Consider the following 18,783-nt stretch of genomic DNA (forward strand, 5'->3'; position numbering starts at 1 on the left):
GTGCAGGATAAGGGACCTCCCGGGCCCTGCTCAGGGGAATTGCAAGAGAATAATCACATTCATTTTTCTGGGCATAGCCATGTCATCCTCAGCGCCTCTGGACACCTCCTATTTAAAGTCCAGGGATACAACAAAGTAAATGTGTATAATGCTAATTGATATACATACATACATGTCTCTAAATGATAGAGAATCTCTCAGTTTGGACTTTTAAAAATCAGTCTATCTTTTGTTCATAATTAGTAGTAACACAAAAATATTGAAAGCAAAATGTTAAAAAAATTAAGTTGGCATAGCAATATTAATGTCAGCAATAATGTTATTAATTAACAGTTATTATCAAATAGACTTTTTGTTGTTGTTCAGTCGCCAAGTCGTGTCCGACTCTTTCCGACCCCAGGGACTGCAGTACATCAGGCTTCCCTATCCCTCACCATCTCCTGGAGTTTGCCAAAGTTCATGTCCATTGAATTAGTGATGCCATCCAACCATCTCATTCTCTGACTTTCAAGAAACAAACAAACAAACAAAATACAAAATAACTGAATCTGCATCCCCTTAGCAACATAGTTTTGAAATCCATGATGCAAAATTGACAGAATTACAAGGAAAAATTAATAAAACTACAATTAGAATGGGAGATTTCCATTTACCTGTTTCAGAAACTCAAAGCTCAAAAGGTCAAAAATTGAATAAAAACAGAAGTCATAAATTGTTATGATAGAACTCATTATTAAGTCTTGATCAGAAGGTCATGTATAAAATCTTGAACCCCAAACTGGAGAATACACATTCTTTTCAAGAACACATGACAAAAGATTCACAACAGTAGACCATAAACCAAATCTCAAAAAAAGACCAACTATTTTTTTTTCATGTTCTCTGACCACAATGAAGTAAAACAAAACTCCTAACAAAAAGGTCCTAATGTATCGCACAGGGAACGACATTCAATATCCTGTGATAAACTATAATGGAAAAGAATATTGAAAAAGAATAGAGGCGTATAACTGAATCACTTTGCTGTACAGCAGAGATTGGCACAATATCGTTAATCAACTATATCTCAATAAAAAAAGAAATAAAACAAAACTTCAATTTCAAAAAGATAAACAAAATCTTTATTTGGCAACCTTCAAATGCTCTCTGAAATAATTTATAGGCTGAAGAAAAATAATTTATGGTTAGGAAAATAATAGCTAAAAATTAAAACAACACACGTGAAAACTTGTGGATGCAGTGAAACCTCTCTGTTGGAAAATATATAACTTAAAATATCCTGATAATAATGTAAGACTGAATGTTAGTGAGATACATATTCAATTTTAAAAATCAAGAGAACAGAGAAAGTAGAAACATAAAAATAAAAGCAAAAATTAATAGCCTAGAGGCTAACAATAATGGAAAAATTCCAAAGCTGGTTTCTAAGAAGATTACTGAACCTGAGAAACTTTAAGGAAAGGAAAATAGCAAGATACGTTGAGGAAGAAAAAGTGGGGGAAAAGGTGGCAAAAACAGCCTTAATGGCAACTAGAGACAGTGTAGACGCAACAAAAGCCGGAAAGAACAGCACGTCTTCAGGGGAGATGGCTCTCCCTCCCCTCTCCAGCCGGCTACAGGGCTCATGTCTTATTTACCTTTGTATCTTCAAAGGCCGGCAGCCTGGTACAAAACAGATATTCAGTGGGTTTGTTATATATAATCACGTCCTCTTCCTGAGTAGGCAGTCCGTGGCCCTAGGACTGGAGCAAACAGTCCATGGACAGAGTTCCCAACAGCTGTGCAATGTCACTGTTTGTTCTTACTGTTAAATAAAGCACCACAGTTTAGAAACTCCATACTTAAAAATAACAGTAATCGGAGTAAATTAAAGTTATCCTTATAATAATATTCATCTGCCTTACTTGGATGAGATTGGTCTGAATAACAGTGAGAAGGGGCAAGGATGCTAGGGGTGGTATTCATCACTCAGAACACCTGGAGGAGATCATGTCCCATAGTGACCACAAGGCTGCCCCACACGTAACAGCAAGGCTGTTAAGGGGGGAAGCAGGTTGGAAACCCATAGCTCATCATGACATCTGTGCCCAAGCTTCTGTGTGGCCAAGAAAGCTGGACTGGCCAGGTGTTCGTATCAGTCTCTGAAATCAAAGGAATTGGTCTCAGCTTTCACAAACACCATGCGGGCCGGGAGCAGGAACACTGCCAGGCTGGAATGCTTGTGGCTGAAAACGGAGCCCTGCAAGGCTGACATATGCAGGACACCAAAGTTTAGGCTCTCAGAAGCTGTAGAGAGGCCTCCTAAGCCCTTCCAAAAATACCCTTTCTGGGCACTGAGGCCTGAACTGTTCCTTTGTGGTTCTAAGTGCATCTTGGCTTTGTCCCCTAAGGAGTGTATGTGTGTGTGCTCAGTTGCCAAGTTGTGTCCAAATCTTTTGCGACCCTATGGAGTTGTAGCCCACCAGGCTCCTCTGTCCATGGGATTTTCCAGGCAAGAATACTGGAGTGCGTTGCCATTCCCTTCTCCAAGGGATCTTCTTGAGCCAGGGATCAAACTCCGTGTCTTGCATTGGCAGGCGGGTTCTTTATCATGGAGCCACCAGGAAGCCCCCCTAAAGAGAGGTCACCCTAAGGTTATCAGCCATTGCTAAACCTGAATTCAAGAATCAGATGCTTTCCTGACATGAAGATTACTAGGGGCGGGTTGGGTGGAGTGAGCTGAAGGCAGGAGGACACGAGGGCACTGGCTGCCTGAGGGAAAAACAGGGAGTTAAAACTGCCTAGTGCCGAGTTCTGCCCGGGCCAGCCCTGAGCACGTAGGAGCTGAGGGAGAGTTCACCAGGGGAATGGGGGTGGAGGAGGAGGAATGTGTTCCGGAAGCCCCAGCACAGCTGGAAGCCATGTGGCCTCTCTGGATCCTGGGCCAGGAGAACAAGCGGACCAGCAATCATGGGGCGGAGGGAGAAACACAGAGCATCTGGCTTTGCAAATAACAGCTTCCAGGGGAACGGCTTCACGTGAGTGCACTGTGGAACTGATGCGAGGATGTAGGAATGCTCCCTACTATCACCCCATCAGTCCACCCGCCATGTCAGCTCCACTCCAAAGTCTTTGAAGGTAAAGCCAGGCAACCCCGAAACAATAATAACCATTTGTAAGACACTTTACCATGTAGAGTGATCATTCAGATACGTTATCTCCTATGAGCCTTACAACATCCTCTGGGAGGGTGTATTTAATACTGCTTTTATTTTGCAAAAGAAGAAACTGAGGCTCAGCAAAGATAAGAAACTAGGGACAGAGCTGGGACTTCTCACTCCAGACCCTGGAGGTTTAATGCCTTTTCTTCTCAAAGTGTGATCCATGGACCAGCAGCATCAGCCTACTCTGGAAGCTTGTTAGAAATAAGAAATTTCAAACCCAGACTTGGTGAATCAGAATCAGCATTTGACCAAGATCCTTAAGTGATTCACATTTTAATACTCACATTAAAGTTTGAGGCATACTGTGTTTACCAATGAGCTTCCTAGGTGGCATTAGCAGTAAAGAACACCCCTGCCGATGCAGGAGATGTAAGAGACGTGGGTTCGATCCCTGGGTGGGGAAGAGCCCTTAGAGGAGGAAATGGCAACCCATTCCAGTATTCTTGCCTGGAGAATCCCGTGGACAGAGGAGCCTGGTGGGCTGCAGTCCATGGGGTTGGACACGACTAAAGTGATTTAGCATACATGTCCACCATATCAGTCCATTCTTGTAAACACTTGACCCGCTTGAGTACTAAGGCTCCCACTCTGGGGGAGTTTCAGTATTTTAGAGCCGGAAGGACTTCTCTAAAGCACCTATACCTACTTCGTTGTGGTACATTTGACGCTGACACATTCTGAAAGCAAGTCTCTAACAAAACTAAGGTGAAAATGCAAAAAAAATCTCTTTTGACTCAAAAGGTTTCCATTAAACCTGCCATCTTCCTATTTCTTTCTTTCTTTCTTTTCTTAATATTAACTTGGCTGCACCAAGTCTCAGTTGCAGTATGCAGGATGTCAGTATCCTGACCAGGGATTGATTCCAGGCCCCCTGCATTGGGATTGTGGAATCTTAGCCACTGGACTACCAGGGAAGCCCCCTATTTCTTTACTTTAAATTTGTTTCCTATTTGGTGCTTATTACTCGGGGTTCTGTTAAAAGAAAAGCAGGTTTTCTTTGCCAATTTATGTGCAATTTAGGCTAATAGTAAATGTCATCCCAATGACAAGAACAGAGGCAATCATGGCTTTTTCTTTGTTTGGCATGTCCAGTTTTTTCAGTGTTTTCTACCTATGGTTCAGTTGCATGCTAGGCAGCTGTAGAAAACCAGCCTGCTAAGAAAGTTTGGTTTTGGATAATCTGGGACAATCACTGAGTCGGTTACAAATATAAATTAGATGTAATAACATGTGGAGAGATGTTAATAATGATGTGTGGAGAGATATCTTTGTATCTACAAGGATGCAGGCCATGCTAAAAGAGTGTGTGTCCAGCACAAGTTCAGGGCTTTGGCAATTTCCTGGTTAATTTGCTAAGTCAGGAAGGCCAAACCAGATCCTTCAGGCCAGTGGTAGATTTTTGAACCTAAATATTCTGGTTTGGCTGTCTTCATTATAAAGTTAACCTGTTACTTGCCAAATCGCTGCTTCATTCATGCTCTATTAAGGGGAAAGAAATTCTCATGTGAGTGGGAGCACACATGTTTTAACATGGGATTTACATGGAACTTGGCTTGGGTCATTTGTTCTTTGAGATATCAACTCAAACATTCGTCCCATAGGAGGTAGGAAATCCAGGGTCCCTTCCAATATGTCTAGGAGTGGACATTGGCCTTAGGTCCCCCTACCCTGACCCCAGCCACTTTGCTCACTTCTGGCTCTAAGTTTGTGCTTCTGTGGGATTTTCTCTCTCATGTCTTGCCTCCTGCGGACATTTCCACTCTGTACTTGCGTGGATTAGAGTATCAGATTCACTCCATTTTGCTTGATTTCTCCAAAACATCACTCACCAAGGTCAGTGGATGTAGCTAACTTGCCCTGTGAATGGAAAAAAAAAACAGAAGGGCTGTTCTTTGCCGCACAACAGAATAGCTCTTAATGCTGATCACTAGCATCTGTATCCTTAAAATTCTTCCAGTATTCTCTTTCCCTACATTCCTGCCATGGGGAATTGTCTTCTACTTGGGCTCAAGCCTCCTATTATGTTGTGGCTCCTTCTTTATCCAACTGCCCTCTAAACTAAACAGCCCTCACCCACAAACAAGCCTATCTCTCCCCGGTGTCCAATATGCTACAAAGGTCCGTATGGTCAAAGCTACGGTTTTTCTAGTAGTCGTGTATGGACATGAGAGTTGGACCATAAAGAAGGCTGAGCATTGAAGAAGTGATGCTTTTGAACTGTGGTGTTGTACAAGACTCTTGAGAGTCCCTTGGACTGCAAGGAAATCAAACCAGTCAATCCTAAAGGAAATCAACCCTGAATATTCTTTAGAAGGATTGATGCTGAAGTTGAAGTGCCAATTTTGGCCACTTGATGCGAAGACACAACTCATTGGAAAAGACCCTAATGCTGGGAACAATGGAAGGCAAGAAGAGACGGGGGCGACAGAGGATGAGATGGTTGGATGGCATCACTGACTCAATGGACATGAGTTTGAGCAAACTGGGGGAGACAGTGAAGGACAGGGAAGCCTGGTGTGCTGCAAAGAGTCAGACACAGCTGAGTGACTGAACAACAACAATAAGCCATCTCATGCAAGGAGTGCCTTCTAAGACTCAAACAGCACATCGTGAGGTTTGTTCAACAAAGGGCCAGAGGATGAATTCTCCCGTGGATATCAGCAACAGCGGGCCCCTTCCTGACACACACACCAACGCCTTCTGTTACAGGATAGATAGATGGATGGCATCCAGGTGCTAGTGTATGTGTGTCAATGTATGTGCAAGCATGGCTGAGAGAATATATATATGCAAGTGTGTGTACATGTGACTATGTGTGTATTCGCACAGGTAGAGAGCAGCCCTAGGAATCAGATCAAATGTGACGAGGGAAATGTGTAAAGCATGTGTCTAGACTCATTCTTTAGGTGCTGGACCCGACGCTGGGAAATCCCACATGTCAGTCCCACGAGGACTCAAGGAAGGGATTCCCCATACCCAAGCTACACCTCCTTGAAAATTATCAATTGATTGGGAAGCAACAGAGAGACACAGGGCTTCCCTGGTAGCTCAGCTGGTAAAGAATCTGCCTGCAATGCGGGAGATCTTCGGTTCGATCCCTGGGTGAGGAAGATTCCCTGTTGGAGGGCATGGCAACCCACTCCAGTATTCTTGTATGGAGAATCCCCATGGACAGGGAAGCCTGGTGGGCTACAGTCCACAGGGCTCACAAAGAGTCAGACACGACTGAGCTACTAAGGACAGCACACACAGAGAGACACAAAGGAAACAGACAGAGCCATGCGGAATTGGAAAGACAGAAAAAGAGTTAGCTAAAACAAGATCGTCTTGGTTCTCAGAGACCTGGGCTCCATGTACCACAAATGCCACTGGAAGAGACAAAGCCGGGAAGACGCTTCTAGTTCTTAGGCATAGAAGACCCTGGGGAGGGTGAGCTGCACAGATCTCTGATGCCACAGGAGCCTAAGTGGGGGAGGGGCCTGGCCCTTCTGGAGGAGGAGGAGGGCAAGGATACCTTCTCAGAGCCCAACCTTTCTGGGGCTGAGACCTGGGGTTTCCAAGCAAAGCAATGTGAGCCTGCCTATAGCCCCAGAGTTGGAAGGATCTGAGATCCTTGGGATGGGAGGGGATCAGTGTAGGGCTAGCATTTCACCAGCCCCTTCTCCCATACTACTCATATTCCCCAGACCTTGGAATCCTCTGAGGGACTGAGGACAATATGTTTAATGTCACTGGGAGAGGCTGGTGAGGCCAGGACACCCCTGGACATATGCTGGTGGCTGGTTCCATCCTGTGTCCAGGCAGATCCCCTAGGCTTGGGTGTAAAGAAACTGCTGGAAGTTTGTGCTCCACCACTTGCGGCAGGCAGCATTGTCCCAGGGAGTGCCCCCTCCTCCCGTCTCCTCCAGCCCCACAGGCTAACTTGGCTTTGCTAGCTGAGACCTAGAGGGCTAGTGTGAACAGGGCAGTGTGGAAAGCCTCTCTGAGGAGATGACACTCAGGCCAACAGACAGGATGAGAGTGGGGCTGGCTGTTGGAGAGGGAGGGGCAGGCGGGGGGAGTGGAAGTTCTAGGCCCTGAGGCAGAAAAAGAACGTCAACCTTTAGGAACTGAAAGAGCCAAGTGCCTGGTCAGTAAGGAGGGCAGAAGATGAAGCTGGGGACATGGGGAAGTCCAGAATTACTCAGGACCTGCCTTACAGTCTACAGTAGCATTCTGAGCGCGCGCACGCGCACGCACACACACACACACACACACATACAGACACTCTGAACTGTTTGCGGGGAAAGGCTACTATGGTCTGAATGATGATTCTTAATGCTCATGGGGACTGAAATGGAGGAGTCCCAAGCTGGGAGCAGGGGACTGGTCATGAGGGTAGAGTCCAGGTGAGGAGAGGAGGGTAATTTGAAGACGCTGGGACGGTCATGGCAATTGAGAGAAATGGTGGGGTTAGCAGTACACTTTGGAGGCAGGGTTTGCTGGACCTGATGATAATATGGATGTGGAAGGTGAGGAGGAATCAGGGACCACAGTCCTTAGCAATGAGGAAGGTGGAGGTGACATAGGCAAGCCTGGGGGAGTAGGTAGCAGGTGAGAATCCCGAGTTCTTGTCAAGACAGGTTAAGCTCAAAATGACCAGGCACCTCAGGTAGAAATGTCACGTGGGACTTGCCTCTGGAAATTGGGCCTCAAAGGGGAGGAAAGGGCCAGTCAGAAATGTGGACTTGCCATCTTGTGGGTGGTGTGTACAGCCATGGAAACGTACAGAGAGGAGCCCCAGACCAAGTCCAAGGGCACTGGCTTTAGAGTTGCTTTGAAGCCACCACCAGGGCAAGAAGAAAACCAGGAGAGCGCCTGTGGGGAAGCCTGGAGAGGGAAGGGTTTCAGGGTGGGGTCAGCTGAGTTAAAGCAGCAGAGAGAGAGGAAGCCTGTGAGGGGAGAGTCTGGTGGATTTATTATGAATGGTGGCAGGCAGAAGTCAGGCTGGAGGGCATGGCGAAGAGGGGATGGCTGAGGAGGAAGTAAAGGCAAGTGTCATGTCCCCTCAACTTACGGCTCTAGGGGAGGTGGTGTGGATCTGGTAGAGGGACTTTTAAAAGACCTGTTCTGCATTCTGGGTGGAAGCCAGAGAATGAAAGTGTGAATGAGACGGGGTTAGGCCTCCCTCAGGCGCCCCTACCTCTTCCAATAGAATTGAGGAAACCTCTACCCCCGAACAGGGCTTCTCTCGTAGCTCAGTTGATAAAGAATCTGCCTGCAATGCAGGAGACCCCAGTTTAAGGCCTGGGTCGGGAAGATCCCCTGGAGAAGGAAATGTCAACCCACTCCAGTATTCTTGCCTATAGAATCTCATGGACAGAGGAGCCTGGAAGGCCCCAGTCAGTGGGGTTGCAAGAGTCAGACACGATTTAGTGACTATCACCACCTACCCTTCAACCTGGACCTCAGCCTCTCGGGCCCCATTTTGGGCTGCATGGAGAGGAAGTGCCAGGACCCGGGTGAAGGAAGCTGGGAGGGGAGGGCCTGCCTCGCTCTGAAAATAGAAAACCAATGCTGGTAACTAAGTAACTCCTGGAGATGGGGCAAAGGCCCTGGCAGAGCCTGAAGGAGCAAAAATAATCTGTGCCGCTTGGGCGGTGAGGCACATCGGATGTGGGGGCCGGAGAGACCTGGCCTGCGGTCCCTCAGCCCCCAGCAGCCCTCCCTGGCCTGCAGGGGCGGGCTCTGCTCTTCAGTCTTGCTCTGGCCTGGCCAGAAGCAATGGGTCCTGGCAGGCAGAGCCTCCTCAATTAATGGCCATGCACCAGTGCCCAGGCCAGCAAGCTCGGTCCCCTCTGCCTCATGGCACTGCCTGTTCTGGACCCCAGATGAGAACATCACCCAGACAGACAAGCAGGCAGAGCCCCGCTGAGGCCCAGCCAGGCAGCCGTGGCCTGGGCAGCCCCAGTTGCCTGTGGTCAGGGAGGGGTGGCCTCCCACCCTACTTCAGGAGGCAGGCCTCGACCACCCCAGCCTCCCTCAGATCTCCTTGCCCAAGGTCCAAAAGGTTATGCACACACTGCCCCTAACACACGCTCACACACACAGCAGATGACAGGGTCTTCAGAGGGAAGGCTGATCTAACAGCATCTATGACTTGCTGGGTGATGGGTGGGTTTTGGGTGCAGAACCTGCTGAATAAGGATCTGGTCCTTCTCCCTCTTTCAGCACCCCTGTCCTCGCTCACCTTAGGGACAAGGACGCCTCCATCTCTCTGCTTCACTTCCTATTCCCAGGCTCACTTCTAAGATCACAGGAAACAAGAGACACAACTTCTCATTGAGCAGATGGTGCCGGAAGATGGAGTGAGGCCCCCGGGCCTGCCCCTCTTCCCTCATAGCACACCATCCCCAGGAAAGCAGGGCTTTGAGGAGCAGAAGGTGCTAGGCTCCAGAGCACAAGGGTTGGGCCCCTCTCTCCCAGGGAAGGAAAGGAAGGTGAAAATCACTGACCTGAGAAGTTTCCATGAATTCTGGCCATGCTGGAGAAGGGGGAGAGGCCCGCACAGGCGGGCAAGGCACAGGGGAAGGCAGTAACCTCTCCTCATGGTTTCCTTACCATAAATTTCTAATTGGATCTGGATCCAGTGGTACAAACAGCCGCACAGGACCTGCCTGAGGAATGAGCAGGGCTGGGAGCCACGTGCCACCAGGACTTTAGAGGAATTAGGGGTGCTGGTAGCAAGGGACTCAGGCCCTGGTCCCCTGGGGGATTGGTCTCAGCGAGGGGAGACGGTTTACCCAAGAAGGAACCCAAGGCCAGGCCCATGCCCGCTCCTTCTGCCTCCCAGCACAGGAGTGCCCTCTGGTTACAGATAAACTGTGAGTGTGGGTGAGAGAGAGAAGGGGTCGTGGTTGATCCCCAGAAGCAGCAGGCTCTGTACCCCCCGCTGCTGATTCAGCCACCGCCCCCACCCCCCTCACACACCTCCCTCCCAAGCTGATGGGAACAAAGAGGCTGCAAGTTTCCAGTTGTAAAAGTTGGGGAGGAGCGATCAAGAACAAAGATCAAGGCTTCGGATTTTCCATGACACTCGTGCAGGGGCGGGGGCACCAAGCTTGCTGAACTGTCTGGCTCAGTTCCAATCACCGTGCCCTCTGGGAAGCTGGAAGCTGCCACCTGGGCCTAGGGCAGTGCCAGGCTCACCACCAGCATGGCGCCCTCTGCTGGGGCCGTCTGGGTAGGAGGCACACTCACTGCTCTGCAGGGTGGGGCAGAGCCTCCTGACCTCTGGGTCCTCAATCCCAAGTCCTCCCAGCTGTCTAAGATCAGACCGCCTCAGAGCTCAGGAGCTCACCGCACCTAGTGGCCCCCTAAACCTGCACCCCTGTGCAGAGGCCAAGTGACAGAGCATAGGAGGTGTGGACTTTGGGTGGGTGGCCTCATTGGTAGGAGGCTAAAGGGCAGTTGGGCTTCCCTGGTGGCTCAGCTGGTAAAGAATCTGTCCACACTGCTGGAGACCTGGGTTCAGTCCCTGGGTTGGGGAGATCCCCTGGAGGAGGGCATGGCAACCTACTCCAGTATTCTTGTCTGGAGAATCCCATGGACAGAGGGGCCTGGCAGGCGACAGTCCATGGGGTTGCAGAGAGTCAGACACGGCTGAAGCGACTATGCACACGGAGTGCAGTTGGGACTGGGCCGCCTCCCATGGTGGGGCCCGGCTCTGTGGCCCCCGCCTCCACCGATACCCGGCTGTCTCAGCTTCCGAGCAATCTGGGACTGGGAGAGGCCCACCCAGTTAAACACATGATGGTATGTCATGGAGCCCTCTTCAACTTTTTAAAAATGTCAGACAGACCCATGTATCCAGACAGGGAGCATCCTCCCTGTACCAAAGTACAGTAAGTGGGAAAACAATAAGTAGATTCTGAAACCATTTTACAAAAAATAATTAGACTTCAAACCACTGCACTTGGATATCTGTATTTAAATAACTATAGTGACTCAGATGGTAAAGCATCTGCCTGCAATGCGGGAGACCCACTTTCAATCCCTAGGTCGGAAAGATCCCCTGGAGAAGGAAATGGCAACCCACTCAAGTACTGTTGCCTGGAAAATCCCATGGACGGAGGAGCCTGGGGGCTATAATCCATGGGGTTGCAAAGAGTCGGACACAACTAAACGACTTCACTTTCACTTTGAATGTGCTTAGAAGGAAGCATAGAAAAATAAATGTCCAAACTTATGCCCGGGGTCATTTGAATTAGAATTAAAGAATTTCTTATTTGAATTTTTATACTAAGCATGTGTGTGCTTAGTTGCTCAGACATGTCTGACACTTTCTGACCCCATGGACTGTAGCCTGACAGCCTCCTCTGTCCTTGGGATTCTCCAGGCAAGAACACTGGAGTGGGTTGCCATGCCCTCCTCCAGGGGATCTTCCCAACCCAGGGATTGAACCTGGGTGTCCTGCATTGCAGGCAGACACTTAACCCACCCAAGCCACCAGGGAAGCCCCCAAGCATGTATAATTTTATAATTAAAAAAAATGATGAGGGTGGGGGAGGTGGTTTAGAGCAGTCTAAGTATGTAGATAGAGTTGGGCACACGCATAGACATGCCAGGTGTGTGCACGCACTCACACACACACATACACACACACACACACACACTCCTGTGCGCATGCTCACACCAAGCACATCTAGCCCACCAAGGAGGGCACATCTGGTAAATCTGGCAAGAACCTGAGCGCACACCTGGCTCAGGCACACCCCCACAGACCCGGGCTCCCCTGGCTTGTGACTGGCAGGGCCCGAAGCTCTCTCTAGGCACGGATCCCATCCTCTTGCTTCCCCAGCTTCCATTTACTCCGTCTCCCCTACCCTCCCCTCCCAAGCCCCCCAGGCCTCCAGCATTTCCTGCCAGGTATTCACACAGCAGGACCCTGCCCAGTCAAGGGAGTTAACAAATCCAGGAGAGGAGCGCATGGCCTGGCCATGAAGATGGCCTCCCCCTCCTCTGGGGCACTGGGGCACCCATCTCCAAAACCGGGGTTGTCCCAGGGTTTCCTTTGGATCCTGGTTTGATTAAGAAACCACCTGGGCCTCAGCCAGTCCAAATGTGATCCTGATTCTGCCGCTTACATGTTGGGTGATCTTGGACTAAGGTTATTAAAACCGTCTGAGCCTCAGTTTCCTCATCTGTAACATGGGATTAATAAGGTTATTGTGAAACTCAAAGATGATAATATCTATGAGACGAAATGCTTCGGAAGACAAACAAGGAAATGACGATCAGGTGTCAGGATCTGGCTCCCTCCAGGGCAGAGAATAGGGCTGTGATAGGGCAGGACACAAGGACCTCCGAGGTGCTGGCAGGGTTCTAATTCTGGGCTATGGGAACAAGGATGTTTAATTTATAATTATTTATTAAACTGTTCATATATGTATACATTTAACATATGTATGAGATGTTTCATAAAAAAATGTTTTGAAAAGTTTCATATTCAGCATAAATGTAAAATAATATGAGCAAGTATAAGTTCCCATTCTCATTCATACTCTCTGAGGTCAGGGTCAGCTGTGCAGCAAGGGTGACCTAACAAGTAGAGATTTCATTTATAAATCTAGGCCAGTGTTGTTTTCTTTGCTAGGGGAGGCCTGGGAAGGCAGAGGCGCCTAAGAGGTATGGGTTGCTGTAGGTCCACTCAAAACTAGCCTGTTCTTCCCCACAGCTCCTCCCCATCACAGAGGGCTGAGAGCTATGCGCTCAGCTGCCCACCCAACTTCCGGCTGGCATTATTCTCGCCCCTGCCAAGTTCCCTGAACCCCAGACAGCCTCCTTTCTGCACCCAGCTGCCACTCCTCATTCTTCAGCAGCATGGCCTCTTCCTTGGTCCCCAGGCCCACCATTTCCTGCTTCACTGGGGTCCTTCCTCATGCCTGGAATGTCTGCCCCTCCACTTCCCAGCCTTTCCTGGCCCTGCTCCTAGCTCTCCTAGACAGTGAGGCATTCTCTGCCACCCCACAGCACCCCAGGGCTCCAAGGCCCAGTCTGCACAACAGTGTCCCCCCTGTGCTGGCTCTGACTCCAGGGGAGGGCTCCCTCGGGAGAACTGGGCATGGAGGCAGGGCCCCCGCTGCCCTCCCAGGCCAGAGGCACCATGCTGGGCCACAGCACCCCAATGGTCCTCAGGCCTGAGCCCACCCTGCCATCAGAGGCCACAGGAATTTCTGTGGGGCCTGCCCAGGCTTCTGCCTGGAGACCGTCAGCTCCCTACTCCCCATCTGACTTGCTCCCTGTCTCGTCCTGACTCGGCTTCTGTTCGACTCTGTGATTTAGTCTGTCTCCCCTCCCTGATTTTCTGTGGGCCTCAGTCTCCTCCATCCTGCCCAGACAGCACAGGGGCAGCAGGAACCTTCTAACTGCATTGCAGGGGGGGCATCCCCTGGGCTTCTGACCCTTGCCCCCAGCCTGAGCCTTTGCCGGCTCCTCTGGGAGGTCTCCCCACCTCACCGCACCCCCCTGGTGAAAACAGCCCGAGGGTCTCAGTGGTAGAGCCGAGCTGAAAGGGAAGAGGAAGCTGATGAAACTGGGGTGCAGGCAGATGGAACTTCTGTTGTTAGGGAAATGAAGACCAATGGGGTGGGGGGCTGTCTGAAGTCTTACGTAATAAGAGCTAAGAAGGAAGTTGAGTTTTGGAGGAAAACAGAGCCTTGAGTGACGTAAGAGTGGGTTTCTGGGATAAATTCTGATACTATGTTCTTCTCGGGATCTAACCTCAAGCCTGCCTGCTGCAGAACTAGCTCTTCCCTATCTGTTCGTTTCTTGCATCGTCAGAACCTGTGCAGGGAGTAAAGTGAAAACAGGAACAAGAAGTGCTTGCGAAGGGTAGAGAGAGTCTTTCTCGTCAGCCTGTAAAGCCACCAGGATGTCCCCTCCCCACCCCCAATCACCTGAAGCTCCCAGTCCTTGGCACAGCCCAGAGACCATGCTGGAGGCAGAGGCCACCCCAAGCCATGTAGACAATCTTCCTTTCATGACCTTATTTATTATTCTTTTCCCACCTCTCCACCCCTTCCCCACCAGCTGCTTAAAATATTTTTCAAACAGAAAAATCCAACCACAGCTGGAAACCAACCCTAAAGTTAGTCCAGAACGTGGGAGCTGCCAGGGAAAATTGCCGGAGCTCAGGCGGGGCTGTGGGAGGCAGGGCCTCAGCCACGGAGGCAGCCCGGCTCTCTGGGGGCCCCAGAGGGACAGGAGGCCAGGCAAGAGGGCCCTCGGGTCCCATCACCATTCCACACAAGGTCAGTGAAGACTCGTGGTGGCCAGACCCTGGGCTGGGGCCCTGAAGGGACACAAATCAGCTTAAGTAAAGAGACCTCTCCTCAAGGAGTGACAGGCTTCAGGAGGGGGTAAGGCACAGGCCCTCCAGTGACAACAAGAACATACACTTAGAGAGTGTTTCCTACGTTCAAGGTCCAGGCCTAAGTACTTTTACAAATGTGGCTCAAAGCCCTATCAGGGCTTCCCTGGTGGTCCAGTGACTGAGAATCCACCTGCCAACGCAGGGGACGTGGGTTCGATTCCTGGTCTTGGAAGATTCCACATGCCACAAGGCAGCAAAGCCATGCGCCCCAGCTACTGAGCCTGCAAGCAGCAACTACTGAACCCTGCCCACCCTAGCGCCCACGAGCCACAACTACTGAGCCCGAGTGCTGCAACCACTGAAGGCCTGCTCCACAACAAGAGAAGCCACCACAAGGAGAAGCCTGCTCACCGCAACTAGAGAAAACCCAAGTGTAGGTACCAAGACCCAACACAGCCAGATATTTAAATAAAATTTTAAAATCCTATCAGCCCTGTACAGAGAGTACTGTTGTTCTCCTCATCTTGTAGAGGAGAAAACCGAGGCACACAGAAGTTAGGAAACTTTCACCCCACCATACAACTGTAAAGGCTAGAGGCAGAATCTTGGCCCAGGGAGCCCAGAATCCATGCTCTCAGTGCTGTACTCTGCCACCTCTGTACGTACAAAGGCAAGGTAAGAACCCCATGAGACAGTATAAACAAGTTCACATGAAAGTTCAGAGATGGTGCCTGGCAGAGGGTCAGAATCAAGGAGGGCTTCGTGGAGGAAGCAGCACAAGCACCACTTCTGCAAGGAGAGTGGGGACTTTGGGCCTATCTCAGTGGCAGGGGCAGAAAGTATAGAGCAGAGAAAGCCGAGGCAGGAGCAGACAAAACCAGGACCCAGGGGACCCAACTCCCAGCATGTGACCCCCACCACTCAAGAGGCCACCCCCACCCCTGCCCAGTGCCCAGAGAGAAAGAATGCATAGCCCTGAACCCAGGCCCGGCCACAGCGACCACAGTCCAGATTCACCCTCCATCTCTCCAGCATCCCAGGCTGCTTTCTCTCCTCCCTCTGACACCTCCCATCCAATCCTCTCACCCTTCCTGTTTGTACTGGTCCCCTAGCACACCTGTTCACAGGGGTGGGTTAGAGGCCAAAACTACTAAAAATTCTCTATAATACAAATGTTTGGTGGCATTTAACTTAGACCAAAGTCACCAAGCTGTCTTGTGGCCATGCAGCCATGTGGCCTAAAGACCCCAAGAGATAGGGTGGCAGGGCCCTGGGCTGGACACTTCTTCTCTCTGCCTTGCCTCCACTTGTCTCTGAGGCCTCTTCCAGTCATGGGGTCTGAGCCTCATTTTTCTCTCTGGATCTGTTTGGTGTGTTCCATTTCAGGTCTGAAGGCCTCGTGAGCACAGAGTATTCATTTTTCTTCTCCATCCCTAAGGCTTGCCATGGAAAGACCAGCTGGGTGGATGCTCAAGGCTAATTCAAAGCTGGTGGCATTGGCCAGTCTCCTGTGGGCCTTCCATGCAAGCTTCTAAGAGCTTGTTGATACTGAATCACCATCACCATAATATCTGATAATAGCTGCCGTTTATTGAATGCTTATTGCCTGATGGACAGTATTCTAGAAATTTCTCATGAATTAGCTCATTTCAGCATTTTAACAATGCTACATATGGTTGGATGGCATCACTGACTCAGTGGACATGAGTCTGAGCAAACTCCAGGGGTGGTGAAGGACAGGGAAGCCTGGCGTGCTGCAGTTAGACACGACTTAGTGACTGAATGAGGAAGCTGAGGCCCAGAAAGGGTTAAAGGTGGTGCCCAAGGTCACACTCAGGTGCAGGGCTTCCACAGGGAGGGAGGGAGCACCCGGAGGGCAATGACTGTGTTTTGTTCGTCATTGTCTCTCTGCCCCAAGTCCCTGCAAGGCTGGCCTTTACTAGCATAGGAGAAGTGGGAAGACAAAGCTATGAATTCGAAACAACTGCCTCCTGTCCAGGAAATCTGTGAAAACCACCTGCCCCAGGCCCATGACGTGGAGGGCTCTGAGTCCTTTCTCAGCTCTGGGCCAGCTCGACTCCAGTTGCAAGGACCTACCTGTCCCAAGGTGGGCCTCGCCTGGGTGCATGGAGATCCCAGGACAGGTAGCTGGCTGCTTCTGGTTCCACCAGGCAGGACAGGCCAGGTCAGTGCCAGGTCTGCTGCTGTGGTACCTCAGCTTTGGGTGGGCTCCTTTCCTCGGATCCTGGCTCCTCCTGAATCCTTCTGTGGAAGCTGCTGCTGCTGCTGCTGCTGCTGCTGCTGCTAAGTCGCTTCAGTAGTGTCCGACTCTGTGAGACCCCATAGACAGCAGCCCACCAGGCTCCCCTGTCCCTGGGATTCTCCAGGCAAGAACACTGGAGTGGATTGCCATTTCCTTCTCCAATGCATGAAAGTGAAAAGTGAAAGTAAAGTCGCTCAGTCGTGTCCGACTCCTAGTGACCCCATGGACTGCAGCCTTCCAGGCTCCTCCGTCCATGGGATTTGCCAGGCAAGAGTACTGGAGTGGGGTGCCATTGCCTTCTCCTTCTTCTTGAGTGGGTTGCCATTGCCTTCTTCTTCTTCTGTGGAAGCAAACAACCCCAAACCTCTGCCGGTGTTAAGGCTGAGCCTCAAGAACTGAGGGCCAGGCTGCTGGGCCTCTTGCGCCCCCTGCTGGAAGGAACAAAGTAGTGCCCATGCTGCAACTGCTTTGTGAATCCAACCTTCCCTTTTCTCTCCTCCCTCCATCCTCTCTCCTCTTCTCACCTTCATTCACTCACCCTTGACTGCACGTCCACCAGGGGCTGGGCACCTGCCATGAGATGGGGATGCAGACCGTGTCCTGTGACTGGGACACTGTCTTTGTCCTGAGGTGCTCATCTTGTACTCACTTAACTCATTCCCTCATCCTACACACAGCTGTGGAGCTTCTACTCTCTGCCAGGCTCTCCTCTAGGCTCCAGAGGCACCATCTCTGCCCACACGGAATGGACAGTCTAACAGGACATTCAGCCTGGTTAACAGAGGATTATAATGGAGAAAGCGCAGGCGCTAGAGAAGAGACGGATAGATGTGAGGACAGCAGGGCTGACGCCAGGTAGCGTGTGCGCAGGGGCGGCAGGAGAAGATTCCAGAGTGACATCTGGGCTGGGCTTGGGTGGCTGTGTAGGATCTCTCTGAGAGTAGGACAAAGGGTGTGGATTGGGTGGGGCAGGGAGGAAAGAATATCCCACACAAAGAGGGCAGAACTAGCGAGCACATAGAGTCCCGGCATGTTTAGGGAGCTACAAATAGTCTGCTGTGGTCAGAGCGTGTGGTTAGAGGGAAGAGGGCAGCAGGAGAGTGGAAGGGCCTTGCAAGTTGTGGAAGGGGTTTGGGTCTCTTCCTGCAGCCTGTGAGGATCCGCCGAAGGTTTTAAGAGACAAGATGATACCACCACGTTTGCATTTTATGTATTGTAATTAATTAATTAGGCTGTGCCAGGTCTTGGTTGCGGCAAGGTAGGATCTTTGATCTTAGTTGCATCATGTGGGATTTTTAGTTGCAGCATGCAAATTCTTAGTTGCTACATGTGGAATCTAGTTCCCTGGCTAGGGATTGAACCCACGCCCCTTGCATTGGGAGTATAGAGTCTTAGTCACTGGACCACCAGAGAAGTCCCTGCATTTATTTAGGAGAGGACCACTAGACCAATGGGATGTGGGTATAAGAGCAAGTAGCAGAGGCTCGTGGAGCCCTTGTACTCCTCTGGGTGACATGGATTCACTTCTCCAAGCTGCAGACTCCTCATCCATCAAAGGCGGTAACGATGCCCCACGGGCAGAGTTGTTGAGCGGACCAGATGAGACTGTGCGGGCAGTGCCTACCCCAGTGCCTGGCACATAATAGACACTCAGTAAACGATCATTTTTTCTGAAGTCAGAAAGCCTACTAGGCAGGCTATTACAATTGCTTAGGCAACAGATATGGAGGACTGAATCCAACCACTGACTATAGAGGGATGAAGAGTGAGAAATGGAGCGCTTCCTGCCGTATCAGTAAACAAGGATGTAACAGTCATCAGCAATCGCAGCCCTCCAATGTGACTGGCGAGCCCTAAGGGCACTCAGGAAAGAGGAGAATACCTGTGATCCAGCAGCCATCAGGACTTCAGACACTCCCTATGGTGAGCCGCAAGGGAGCTCAGGTTGGGGAAAAAACTGAGGA

At 50.4% G+C, this 18,783-nt stretch overlaps 1 long non-coding RNA gene across 2 annotated transcripts; it reads right to left on the bottom strand.

The window, feature by feature from the left end:
• Positions 1 to 445: 445 nt before the first annotated feature.
• On the bottom strand, positions 446 to 16,949 carry LOC112584587. Of its 2 annotated transcripts, XR_006550580.1 has the most exons (4): positions 16,654 to 16,949; positions 4,895 to 5,060; positions 1,638 to 1,804; positions 446 to 504 (listed from the first exon to the last, which is right to left on the bottom strand). It is a non-coding gene; the product is annotated as an uncharacterized LOC112584587 (long non-coding RNA). The 2 variants fall into 2 exon arrangements; XR_003108889.3 differs by lacking the exon at positions 446 to 504 and having other exon boundaries at positions 519 to 1,804.
• Positions 16,950 to 18,783: the final 1,834 nt, after the last annotated feature.

This window comes from Bubalus bubalis, chromosome 4 (assembly GCF_019923935.1).
Source record: "Bubalus bubalis isolate 160015118507 breed Murrah chromosome 4, NDDB_SH_1, whole genome shotgun sequence".
In the NCBI taxonomy this organism is placed as follows: domain Eukaryota; kingdom Metazoa; phylum Chordata; class Mammalia; order Artiodactyla; family Bovidae; genus Bubalus; species Bubalus bubalis.